The sequence below is a fragment of the Schistocerca piceifrons genome, chromosome X (genome assembly GCF_021461385.2).
Source record: "Schistocerca piceifrons isolate TAMUIC-IGC-003096 chromosome X, iqSchPice1.1, whole genome shotgun sequence".
NCBI classification, from domain to species: Eukaryota; Metazoa; Arthropoda; class Insecta; order Orthoptera; family Acrididae; genus Schistocerca; species Schistocerca piceifrons.
Genome location: NC_060149.1, coordinates 499,127,704 through 499,141,592, shown reverse-complemented (window position 1 = coordinate 499,141,592; position 13,889 = coordinate 499,127,704). Strand labels below are relative to the sequence as shown.

Genomic DNA, 13,889 nt, shown 5'->3' with positions numbered 1-13,889 from the left:
TATAATATATTCTCTGTCCGAAAATAATAAACTTTCTTGAGACTGAGAAGGTTATGTCCACGAATCAGCTTGGTTTTAGAAATTATTGCTCATGCAAAACTCAGCTTGCCCTTCCCATGGAACCATGGACGAGGGGCAATGGGCAGATTCCATATTTATAGATTTCCAGAAAGCATTTGACACTGTGCCCCATCGCAGACTGTTAATTAAGGTATGAGCATATGCAGTAAGTTCACAGATATATGAGTGGCTCGAAGACTTCTGAAGTAGCAGAAACAGTATGTTGTCCTCCACGGCAAATGTTCATCAGAGACAAGAGTATTGTCAGGAGCGCTCCAGGGTAATGTGATAAGAATGCTGTTGTACTCTATGTACATAAATGATTTGGCAGACAGGGTGGGCAGCAATCTGGGATTGTTTGCGTACGGTAAGTTGTCGAAGTTGAGTGACTATAGGGAGATACAAGATAACTTACATAAAATTTCTAGTTGGTGTGATGAATTGCAGTTACCTCTAAATGTGAAAAATTTAATTTCATGGAGATGAGTAGGAACAATGAACATGTAATGTTCAGTTACAGTATTCATAGTGTCCTGCTTGACATAGTCAAGTCAGTTAAACATCTGGACGTAACATAGCAAAGTGATATGAAATGGAAGTAGCATGTGACAACTATGGTAGGGAAGGCATATTGTTGATTTCCATTAATTGGGAGAATTTTAGGAAAGAGTAGTTCACCTGTAAAGGAGACCGCATATAGGATACTGGTGCAACCTATTCTTGAGTACTGCTGACGTATTTAGGATCCGTACCTGGTTGGATTAAAGGAAGACATCAAAATAATTCGGAGACAGATTGCTTGATTTGTCACCAGTAGGTTCAAACAACACATGCTTACAGAGATGCTTTGGGAGCTCAAACAGGAATCCCTGGAGTGAAGGTGACGTCCTTTTCGAGAGACACTATCGGGAAAATTTACAAAACCAGCCAGCATTTGAAGCTGACTGCTGAATGATTCTACTGCCACCAACTTACATTGCGCGTTAAGGATCACAAACATAAGATTTGAGAAACTGGGCCTCATATGGAGGCATATAGACAATCTTTTTCCCCTCATTCTATTTGCAAGTATAATAGGAAAGGAAATGTCTAGTAGTGGTACTGGCAAGTCAATTCTGAGAGAAAACAGTTCTTCTGATCCTACTACATGCAATTAATTCATAATATTATTGCTCATTTTAGAGCATGCTGATACATTAGTCCACACTTAGCAATAAAATACAACTGATAGCTCGTCAATATATCTGTACCAAAGACTGGAAAGTTACACTGGTCACACAAATACCTAAAAAAGGAAATAGAAGTAATCCAATGAATTACAGACCCATATCACGAACGTCAATTTGCAGTAGGATTTTGGAACAAATATATTATGTTCAAACATTATGAATTACCTTGAACAATATGATTTATTGACAAATAGCCAATGTAGATTCTGAAAACATTGTTCCTGTTAAACAGTTGCCTCATTATTCAAACTGACTCCATATTTTTAAATTTCCAGAAAGCATTTGACATCTTACCTCACAAGCCAACTTCTAATCATACTGTGTGCCTATGGGCTATCATCTCAGTTGTGAAACTGGATTTGTGATTTTCTGTCAAAAAAGTTACAGTTCATATTCTGTCAAAAACAGGGTGTATACGACCCGGGACAACCGGGAGATCCAGGAAAAACCCGGGAATTTTTTCATCCGGGAGAAAACCGGGAAAACCCTGGGAATATTTTAGAATTTCAGGACTTTTTTTTGTTTTAGTTTTCAGCTAAATTTGTCATTTTGACTGGTAAGAAATAATATTCAAACAAAGAATATTACTGTATCCCGCTACTGCAGAATAATACTGCAGCAATAAAACATGAACGAGAGAAAAAAAACTAAAATAAAACTTAAGTTGCAAAGGAAATGTGCCATGTACAACAACAAAACACAGTGCTGATACAAGCATCTGCCAGCAGCAAAAGGTGTCAGAGGCTTTGGGAAGACTATGCAATGCTTCATAACAACAAATTGCCTCCGATGAGCGTGACGTCGCAACTGTTTACATTAGATTCGTGTAAGCAGTTGCGGGCAGGCCCATGCACATGCCCAGTTGCGTCGCGTGTGTGTAGTACCTTCTCCCGCTTCTGGCTACTAGAGTGTGTCTGTTAGCTATATAAGCAGTAGCAGCAAGATGCTATTCGGAAAAATTTTACTATCGCGCGCAAGCTGCCATATTCACTAGGAGCGAATCAGGGTATCTGCCCCGGGCAGCAGTTTCAGTCAAGCATTAATCGCCTTGCAGAACAATGAAGTTATTTTTGCCTGTTTGCTAAAGAAAAGTGGTTTTTATTAATCTTTTCTGCTGAGGCAGTCAATTTATTTGTAACGAAATGCTTAATTCCACACTATTGGCTAGTTTCAACTGTTCTCTGCATTTCAAAAGAGCATGTTTTCGTCTTTTGCAAGTATGGCATTATGCCATAATAAAGAACCAAAAATGAAATAATACAGTACTGGTATTCCACGAAAATTTACAACCGAATCTGGACGTACGAATGTGCACTTCAAACCGAATTATGCACGTTATTATGGTTCACGAAATTCCGATGCTCTTGGAATATCCTCTGATGTCTTGTTTCTTTTGTGGCGTAACGTAAGATCTTTTAAGGTTTTACATGTACGAACATACGGGCTTCTTGCGTCATCGTAGCTGCGCAAGCGGTGTGACGCCTATAATTGGCGCTCTCTGGCAACTGCTGAAACGAACCTCTTTCTAACAGGTTGCAGGAAAATATTGTGAATGATTGACTGAAAAGCGTTACTTTCAAAGTAAACTTCCTTTTACTCAAGATGAACTATGTGCGACAAATTTCTTTAATCACAGAGCGTCTGACTCTCATATAAAAATCAACTCTCTGAGGATGACCATTTAGAAAAATTTCGAGGCCAGAAGATCGTACATTTGTGTCGTTATTAAAAATTTTACTGGCACATTTGTGTGATGTATCTTAATGTGTAACACGCGCAAAGAAGATCAATGTTATACGTGAAAGTTAAGCTTCTCTTGCAGCTTATTAATCGTTGATACCAATATCGTATGTGAAAGCTTTGCTTTTCTTGTAGCAACACTACGTATATTAATTTAAACAGTTAACTTTTCCTGTTTGTGTGTACACGCTAGTTAACAGTGATAATGCTATTGGCTGACGACATGATGTGTCCTTTGCTTTGAATATCCGCTGTATCGGCTGGCGAGATCATGTGACACGAACTATGACTGGCTTACAAAAGCGCGTTGCAATCTCTATAAATTGGTAAGTTTAACAGTTCCGAGGAAAAGTATACTGTCACTTAACACGGAAAAAGTGTATTTTCACCCGGGAGAAAGCGTATTTTTTACCGGGAAATCCGGGAGAAATCTGGGAATTTTTTCTCCTTGTCCACGTATACACTCTGAAAAAGGTTACAGTTCATAGTAACTGAGGGAAAGTCATAAGACCTAATATCTGGTGTTCTCCAAAGAAGTGTTAAGGCCCTCTGCTGTTCCTGATCTACAGAAATGATTCAGAACAAGCCTGTTCACTGATCTGCTCATACGAGCTGGCTTGCGCTCAATCCTCGGCAGTGACCAACTCTCCGGCTCACAGGGGAAGAATACGGGAGAGCAGAAGGAATTGGAACAAGGCAGCTTGGCACAAGGAACTGTTGTCAACAAGTCTATTCTACGATGCTAGTAGTTCTACAGAGATTTAATACTTAACGGTGCCTTGTTAATGTCTACCATGGCAAATTTATTTCCTAAGACTGCTGCACTGATGAAAAATGACAATGAAATAAAACTTAAATTTCTTTCAATTGCTGAGGCAAAGAACATGCAGCAGCTACATATGAAACATGATATTTGTTGTGAATGATGTAGCCTTACGATGAATATCATTTTAGGAAAAAGTTCAAAACATCAACTTATAGTTCATAACTGTTTTATTCACATGTTAAAACAAAGAAACACTTCATTTCAATGAATACTACTTATTTCACTTTTCACTAAAGCATCAATGTTTGGTACTACTTTCTGAGCACTGATAATTCAATCAATGTTTAGTGCCACATTCTGAGTACTGCTAATTCGAAGATAAGCTTTTAAACTGAGGCCAGTCAGTGAGCTTCTGTGGGTAGATTCCATGCTCTTTATTGGGCGAAAACTGTTCGCACAAATATGCAGGTCCAAACATCAACGTTATTGTAGTTGCAAACCTCTGAAGTTGTGAAAATTTATGCCACAGAAAATTTTTTATGCAAGTCCACAACACTTATTTTATTACAAAACTTATCACTCAACTGGCTTGTCACACTACGGGCCTACAAGTTCTAACTGCAACTAGCCATCCTGCATTGATGTACTGTAAATTGATACTGGTGTGTCTAACCTTTGTTTTGAGGTTTCTAACCTGGCCACAATTCTGCTTTTCATCAAGCTGCTCTGCCATTATGTATATTCACTTGCATTTAAAACTATGGCAAACTTAACATATTATCATTCTTCTGATGACAGTACACTGAAATTCCCCTGCACTACATAGTGACATCTGACAGCCACATTTTACCATGAGTGCTCACTACTCAGGTGGTGAGACAGCTGTCTAGCTGCCCCCTGAATGGGCCTGATTAAGGAGACAATCCAAGCAGCTCTCTTTGATTCTTGGCATATGACACTGTCATTTACCATTTTGTCACCTTATCTGATGATCAAAACCAATTGAAAATTGATTCAGACAAGATATCTGAATTGTGAAAAAAATCGTCAGTTAACCACAAATAATGAAAAGTGTGAAGTCTTCCACATGCATACTAAAAATAAACCAGTAACTTTTGGTTAGAACATAATCACAAAAATATAAAGGCTGTCAATTCATGAAATACCTACAGATAACAATTAGGAACAACTTAAATTGGAATGATCTCACAGATAATGTCATAGAGAAGGTGAATGGAAGACTGCAGTTTATTGGCAGAAAACGTGGAAGATGCAACCAATCCACTGATGATACTGCCTATACTACGATTGTCTGTCCTCTGTTAGAGTATTGCTGTGTGGTACCTTACCTAATGGATAGGACTGACAGAGGACATCAAAAAGTTCAATGATGGGCAGATCATTTTGTACTATTATGAAATAGGGGGGAGAAAGCAATAAATACAATACACGAACTGGGGTGGCAATCATTAAAAAAAAATGTATTTTCCACTGCGGCAGTGTCTTCTCAAGAAATTTCAGCTACCAACTTTCTCCTCAGAGTGCAAAAATATTTGTTGGCACCCACCTATATAGGGAGAAATGAGCATCATAATAAAATAAATCGGAGCTTGCATAGTTAAGATTTAAGTGTCCGTTTCTCCCATGCGCTGTTTGAGAGTGGAACACTACAGAAATAGCTTGAAACTGACTCAATGAACCCTCTGCATGCACTTAATTGTGAATTGCAGAGTCATCATGTAGATGTACGTGTAGGTGCAGGTGAAGACTGTGAAACACAGTAACGCATTTTAAATGTTAATATGATTAACTGGACTATTAAATAATAAACAATATTCACAGTGTGGCCTCACAACTACACTTCACTTGTCAAACTGTACATGTAATCCTACAAGACCAAATCACCAATAAGAGCAAAATAAATGTAATGTTTTAAGTAGCTAACAGTGTAATGAAAGGTTAAAAAAATTAATATTCACCTTCATAACAACCAAGAGGATAACACCCAATTACAGTCACATCAGATGAAGTTGAGTCGTTTCCGTGTCATTTCACGTAAGTATTACAGCTGTGGTAAAAAAAGAAAAGAAATACACTTGCTTGACTTCTTCTGAATAAAGTTTTACTACTGGGTGATAAGTTGCATGTCTCCATGTGCCATTATTTCTATTAGCAACAACGTTTGTAATTTCTAATGTTAAAATTTGTTCACCTATAAATATAGTATAACGTAGTTTCATTACATGGTATATAACTACGTAATAACCAGCAGTTATGAGCAGCAGCCAACTTCTGTGTCAGTATTATGTTTGCTGAGAAATTCTTTCTAGACAATGATCACAAACTTTCTATGACAACTGAGTTATTTTACATCAGCATGGAAAGAACATCTACACTCATACCCTATACACAACAGTGAACAATTTGGACTTGTCAGTTTGACCACAGGGAACATTAAACTTCTTTATTCAAGTTGGGTTACCACCTGATATTCATAATGAATATACGAGGTTTGTCCGGAAAATACGTATAGAAGTTGAATAATGTCTTTATGTTACTGGTTGCAGTCACCGCCAGGTGGGACTACTGCTGTAATCAATCCCATCAACGCTCAGTTCGAGTCTGAGCACTCTGTGTGAAGGTGGGAGTCTGCGGCAGCTTGTTGCCAGTTACCATTTTGCACCTGCCATCGGCATGGAGCTCTCTCTGACTGAGGAACAGCACGTCAACATCAAGTTTCTTGCAAAGGTAGGCAAGAATGGCCATGAGATTTTTGAGTGTTTGAAACAGGTTTACGGAGACAATTCTCTGAAGGAACCAATCGTGAACAAGTGGTTAAAAAGGTTCCAGGATGGCCGAGAAGAAGTGAACGATGACCCTCACCCAGGACGCCCATCTAAATCGAGTTCTGATGCAAATGTTGAACGAATTCGGGCTTGTGTTCTTAAAGACCGTAGATTGACAGTCAGAACGATTGCTGACGAGCTGTCAATCCCCAAAACAATCGTTCATGAAATCCTGACACAAAAACTTGAAACGAAGAAACTGTGTGCGATATCGTACTGAAGCTCTTGACACCAGAACAGAAAGCAAAGGGGATTGAGTGCTGTGAGGATTGGTTGGAAGCAGAGGAACGAGGGGACTTTCTCAACCAAGTCATCACTGGAGATGAGTCCTGGTTTTACGACTTCAATGTGGAGCTCAAATCTCAAAGCAAGGAATGGAAACTAGCAGGAGAACCGAGAACAAAAAAGTCGCGAAAATCAAGGTCCAATGTGAAGACAATTCCACATTTATTGACCACACTAGTTTGTCAAACCTTCAATATATTGAACTCGTCAGTAATATTAGCAAAAATTGTCAGCTGACAATATGGTTTTACAATGTTAAGATGTCTAACACCCAAAACAGAGAGAGTGCTGCAGTTACATTAGCCATGGTGTGCCCACAACAGAAGACAGTGGAAAAGAGGAAATGCGTCTGAGAAATAGTTGGAAAAAAAAGGAGCGGTTTGTCTCATGTTACACTACTAACAAATCAAAAACACGGACTGGTAACCCGAAAGATTTCATAAAAAATATTTTCCTACGAGTCCTGTAGCGTACAAGTAATTAATGTTGTTACTGGATAAAATAGAGACACAAAATATGTTAATGAGAGAGGGAATCACAGTTGACAGGAGATTAGGAATAACTTTGACACTTCTGGTGACAGGAAGAATTCTCGAAGTTTAGTTCTGTATATCAGCAATCACAATTAGTAAAATTCTACGTAAACCTGTGAAGCAGATACATCCGCCTGGCAAGAATATGTTTTGGAAATTAATGTAAAACTTTCTTTTATATTTTATAATAATTTGTTGAAACTGACAAGTATTTTGGAGCCCTCCTACTAGCCGCTGCAGGTATATGTTGTACCTACTTTTCGCAGCAGAATTGTTTTCCCAAACTCATGTAATTCACCAATCCAAACTAGATTTTCAAATTAATAAGGTAAGCACTGCCACAGAGAATCTTCTGTTGACCATCCTCAAATGTTACATACAACGATTACCTTCACATTGGTCTATTAAAATTGTTTTGTGTTACAAGACTACTTGAAAAATTGAATCTGAGGTACGATATGCAAAAAAGCGAAATGAAAACAAACAGAGTACACTAATGGCATATGGCTGATCCATGAAGCTCTGGCAATATGTGAAAGGAGAATATTGTCAAACTGTCAATACTTGATGTTACACATCAATGTACTGACAATAGCGAATATTTTGAGTGCTGTCAAATTGTTCATTAATATTTCTAGTATTGACAAAATGTAAATACATGCTCTCAGACTGATAGTTTGACGATATTATTGTACACGTGAGGGCCCCTTAAATATGCCACAAACAGTCCCTGCTTACAAAAGTGAAGAGCTATTGTAAGATTGTTAGTGGAGTGAAAGTCCTAATTGTCCCCATCGGTAAGTCATTTTTAGGATAATTATGATGAAATATTTTGCCATTTTCTGTACAGTGCCTTTCAAAACTGTCTGCAAGAATTTCCATTCAGTATAGCTGACACATGATACCATCTTACCTTTCCATGGCTTTTTCCTCCAAAATGCCTCCACATTACATATATGGAACACATACAGGAACTCCTCTCATGATGTCTCCCAGTCCTCTTTAACAATACAGTGGAATATTTCTCCTGTGATCTTAAATGCCATGAGATTTTCCACGACAGATGTGGGCTTTGAGCTTCACAGTACTTCTTGTCCACCATGATTACAGAGTGACTGCCCTTATTCCAGTGCAGGATGAACCACTTTTTAAACAAGACCAAAGGCTTTGGGAGCATAAATTTCAATGGTTTGATAGATTACGTCTGTTAAATGATCAATTCTGTACCATTAGCTGTCTAAATGATCAAACAGTATCAACTTTCAAAGATCATTTAGTGTATTAAGTGCAGCTGAATTGAGAAGCAGGCACTAGAGGATACAAATTCTGGACCATATTTCCTCTGTGTTCTGTTTTCTAGAATAGTTGTACTGAAATAAGTTCAGAAGGCAGTGGCTGGTCCTCCATCTTTTAGCTTAGATAATATGGTTGGTTGCATAATGTTCTGGCCTGTAGGGTTTGATAATGATTTGCACAGGGTGGCTTGTTTCCTGTAACTGCACAAGCAAACATGACTGAACACAGCAGCATTTCGTGGCTACATCCATGTCAACATAGCAGTTTTCTCCAATTCCTTAACAGTAAAAGCAAATAGTGTTGTGAAGGGGAAGAGACTTAGTTCATGGTTGTCATGTGCTTGGACCTACAGTTTTTTCATTCACTACATTGAGTTCTTACATATATTTATGTTTTTCTTGAGGACACACACTGATGCATTTGGATTGAAGCCAAAGCCACTAACTCATTGCTGTTCAAAAGCTCAACATTTTTTTGCGTGTTGCTATTAACATCAATGCCATATAGCTGACCAAGTGGAAGTAGTAACAGTGCACTCAGACTTACACATAGGAGGTTATCTTACAGCAAATGAATGGAAAATACCATCTGGATCCGTGTGGATTTTTTAATGATCACAGGTTTCAATCTCACTAGCAGATTACCTTCAGGTCTAGTGCTGCAAGGTGCAATTTATTAGTAGTGGTGTCATTTTTACTGCTAATGACAAACTGCAACTTGCAACACTGAATCTGAAGATGATCTGCTCGCTACATCAAAACTTATCATTAATGACAACAAACAGTGACAGAGACAGTGTTTTTCATCCGATATACAAATGTAGATCACAGTTTTGTGCAACATAGCAAAAATTATGTAAATGTCTTCTCTCAGTGCCATCTCATTACAATCTACAAAATGACAGTTTTTCCACCACCTCGGCAATCACTCTTTATGCAGTATTTTTAACCCTGGTGATGTCATAGAAATCCGTTTCTAGCTTCCTGAAGCCATATTTTGTTATATCTTTGCTATTCACAACACCTGTACAAAAGCAGATCAGCCTATTTACAGGTGGGTAGAAACCACAGAGGTTAAGTGTCTGAAATCTTGCTACCAACTGGATGTTGTTAGTTTCATTTTCCATGAATCATTTGCACAATAAAATGTAATGACGTAACCCATGACTCTCTCAAAGGAAAGTCAAATTTCTGAAATGCTTTACTTATTAAGTTTCCAGTAATCTAATAAGTATCTTTCCAAACAGAGGGAGGCAAAATTTACTGGAAATTCCCATTTAACATATAACTACAAACATACTCTAACAAGCTGCTGGGCCTAAAAAATGTTCAGTGCATGAATTGTAAATTTTTTAAAGTTTAACTCCAGCTGCAGCCTCTCAGCAGGGACCAGTTCGGGTGATGCCCTATTCAACTACGCCACTGGACAGATGGGTTTGCTATAATGGGCGCAGGTGAGGTGCGTAGAACCGCGAACACCATAGCGCAGTGTGACCAAGAGTGACGTAATATTTTGTAACTCGGAGCCATTGCATGCTACTGAGAAACACACACACTGCAAATTTAACTGGGCCTATCAAACCATACTCAGGGCAGAGTGAGCTAGAAAAAGCTGACAGGACAAGTAATATGAGGGGCATTCAATAATTAATGCAACACATTTTATTTTCACCCAATTTCAGTTGAAAAAATGTCATATTTGTTGTGCAACATCATGAAATATTCCCACTTCAGCCACCTACAGTTTCATGAGGTTCTGGTAAGTGGAAGCAATATACACATCCTTCAAAATAGCATCTGTAATGGAGGTGCATTCCAAGCAGAGAACTGTCACTGAGTTTCTTTTGGGGGAAAACAATAGCATCACAGATATTCTTAGGCACTTGCAGATTGTCTACAGAGACCTACCAGTGAGCAAATGCATGGTGAGTCATTGGTTGAGGCATCAGTCACCATTGCAACTAGGTTGCGCAAACTTGTCTATCTCCTGCATGCTGGCTACCTGCCCACAGCTGTGACTTCTGAAATGTTGGAATGTGTGAACACACTCACCTGAGGTGATCAAATGATCACAATCAAACACCTCATTGCACAATTGGACGTATTTGGTGGTAGTGCTGACACACTTGTCCACCAACTGGGATACCCAAACTTGTGTGCCTGCTGGCTTCCTCACCACCTAACAGAAGACCATACAGAGCAACAAAGGACAATCTGTGCAGAATTGCTTGTGTGCTACAAGAATTATTGTGACAATTTTTTGTCAAACAATATGGTTGGTTGGGTGGATTGGAGAAGGGACAAAACTACATGGTCATCAGTCCTTCCGACCTTGGAATAACTAAAACTGATAAAACCTCACACTATAAGAGGGAACTACAATGGACATAAAATTACAAACTATCGACAGAGAAGGAAGGAAGAAGGCAGAAGAAGAGAGGAGGGAAAGAAAGTGACTAATGACAGGGACATGAAGGAAGAAGCACAGGTAGACCAGATAGACACTCAAGATAAGACAGACCCCATAAGGAAAGGAATGGGAAGGCAGAGGGCAGGCGTGAACCACCAAGCCCAGTCGAAGCCAGTCCAATCAGAGTGAAGGGGGCAGCAAGACGGCCTGCCATCCCCTCCACCCACCGATAAGGTTGAATCTCCCACCCTTAAATAAAGCGATAAAAACCTCCATCACAAAGAAACCGTAAAACAAGATCAGCCACTGAGGCATTGTCAGCTAACGCCAGGGGCAGCGAGTCAAGAAAGCTAAGAGTCCGTCACAGGGCGGTTAAGCTGGGACAGTCCAGAAAGAGGTGAACCACAGTCAACACTGATCCACAATAACAGAGCGTGGGGTCCTCACAATGGAGGAGATAGCTGTGAGTCACCAAGTATGGCCAATCCGGAGCTGGCAAAGGATGACAGAGGCCTTATGAGAGGCCCGTAAGGAGAACCGCCACATAGTTGTAGAATCCTTTATTGCCCTGAGCTTGTTTGGCGAAGAAAGAGTGTGTCATTCTGCATTCCAAAATCCCAAAACCTGATGATGTACTGCCGAATAAAGGTCTATTTCTGGAATGCCAATAGCAAGAGATGGCCTGTTAGTAGCTACTTTAGCCTGTCGATCGGCAAGTTCATTGCCAGGGATCCCAATGTGGCCTGGGGTCCAAATGTAAACCACTGAGCATCAACGTTGATCAAGGAGAGAAAGGAAGTCTTGGATAGCTATGATCAACAGGTGGCGAAGGAAGCTTGCAAACTGCTCAACAAGTCACTAGATATAGTGAACGACAGTCCTGAGCAGAAACGGACATGGTCCAGTGTGTGCAAGATGGCTACCAATTCTGCAGTAAAAACACTACAACCATCTGGCAAGGAACAAAGTTCCGTGTGTCTTGCAGAGGTGTAAGCAAACCAGTGTGACCAGCAACCATGGAGCCATCAATATAAATCACTTCTGAACCCTGGAATGAACAGAGGAGACAGTAGAATTGGAGGTGAAGGGCCTCTGGAAGGACAGAATCCTTTGAACTGATGGAGAGATCAAGACAGAGCTGTGGCTGAGAGACACACCACGGAGGGGTATGTGCACAAGTGGAGAAAAGAGGCGGTAAAGGGAAGTGCTGGAGCTCAGGAAAGAGCGACTGAATGCGGTCAGCCATGACAACCCCACATCGTGGCCGCCGCCACGGGCGGTTGATCTCCGTGTCTGGATAAAGGAGTCCATAATTAGGGTGCTTTGGGGTGCAGCGAATGCGGAGCGTGTAAGACATCAGCTGTTGTTGGTGCAAAACTCGCAGCGGTGGATTCCCTGCCTCTGCGAGAAGGCTAATTACGAGGCTAGCCTGGAAGGCACCAGTCGCAAGTCATACCCCACAATGGTGGATGGGGTCTAGTATCTGCAATGTCGAAGATGACGCAGAACCATAGACAGGACTCTCGTATTCTAAACAAGACTGGACCAGCACTTTGTACAATCGCAGTAGAATAGAGCAGTCTGCTCCCCAGGTGGTATTGCACAGACTCCTAAGAACACTGAGATGTAACCAGCACGTCGTCTTCACCTGACGAAGAGGAGGGAGCCATGTCAACCGGGCATCAAAGACCAGACCCAAGAAGATATGGGTGTCCACCACCTCGAGGGATTGGCCATCGATGAACAGGTCTGGATGGGGATGGACTGTACAGCAATAGCAGAAATGCAGAACATACAACTTGACCACCGAAAACTGAAAACCATGGGAGAGAGCCCAAGATCGTGCCCCCGGTAGATTGCCCCCTGTAGATGGCAGTCTGCAGTGCCCATGATGGAGGAAGTGACATAGATACAAAAATCATCAGTATACAAAGAGGGGGACACTGTCGGCCCAGCAGCTGCCACCAGTCCATTAATGGCTAAGAGAAAGAGAGTGACACTCAGTACTGAAACCCTGTGGGACTCCATTTTCTTGCCAATGGGAAGTGCTGTAGGAGGAACCAACTTAGACCCGGAAAGAGCAACAAGAAAAAAAGTTACGGATAAAAACAGGCAGAACACCACAAAGCCCCATTCGCAAAGGGTGGTGAGTATGTGGTGGCGCCAGGTGGTGTCATAGGCTTTATGCAGGTCAAAGGAGACTGCAATGAGGTGTTGCCGATGAGCAAAAGCCGACCGGGTAGTAGACTCCAAGTGGACCAAGTTATCCACCATACAGTGACCACAGCAAAAACCACCTTGAGTTGATGACAAAAGGTCGTGGGATTCAAGGATCCAGAACAGCCGCCGACTCACCCCGTGTTCAAGGAGCTTGCGGAGGATGTGGGTGAGGCTAATTGGACAGCAGCTATCCAACTGAAGAGGCAGTTTCCCAGGCTTCAACACCGGAATAACAATGCTTTCCTGCCACTGGATAGAAAATAACCCCTCACTCCACAGACTGTTGAAAAGGGTCAGTATACGACAGTGGCCAGCCACCGATAAGTGTTGGAGAATTTGGTTATGTATCCGATCCCGTCCGGTCCGATCCAGGAGCCATGTCGGGACAAAGGACGAGGACGCTGGTGAATTCCCACTCACTAAACGGGCATTATAAGGCTCCAAGCAGCAGGGAACAAAAGACAAAGGCAGTCGTTCCGAGCACCCTTTCAGGAGGAGGAATGTG

The 13,889-nt window shown here is 40.9% G+C and overlaps 1 long non-coding RNA gene across 1 annotated transcript in view; it reads right to left on the bottom strand.

Moving 5' to 3' along the window:
* LOC124721373 overlaps positions 1-13,889 on the bottom strand; it is a 115,534-nt gene that overhangs the window by 88,101 nt on the left and 13,544 nt on the right. Inside the window, exon 4 of the long non-coding RNA XR_007006324.1 lies at positions 5,775-5,863. This is a non-coding gene — a long non-coding RNA (uncharacterized LOC124721373). The remainder of the gene's footprint in view (positions 1-5,774; positions 5,864-13,889) is intronic.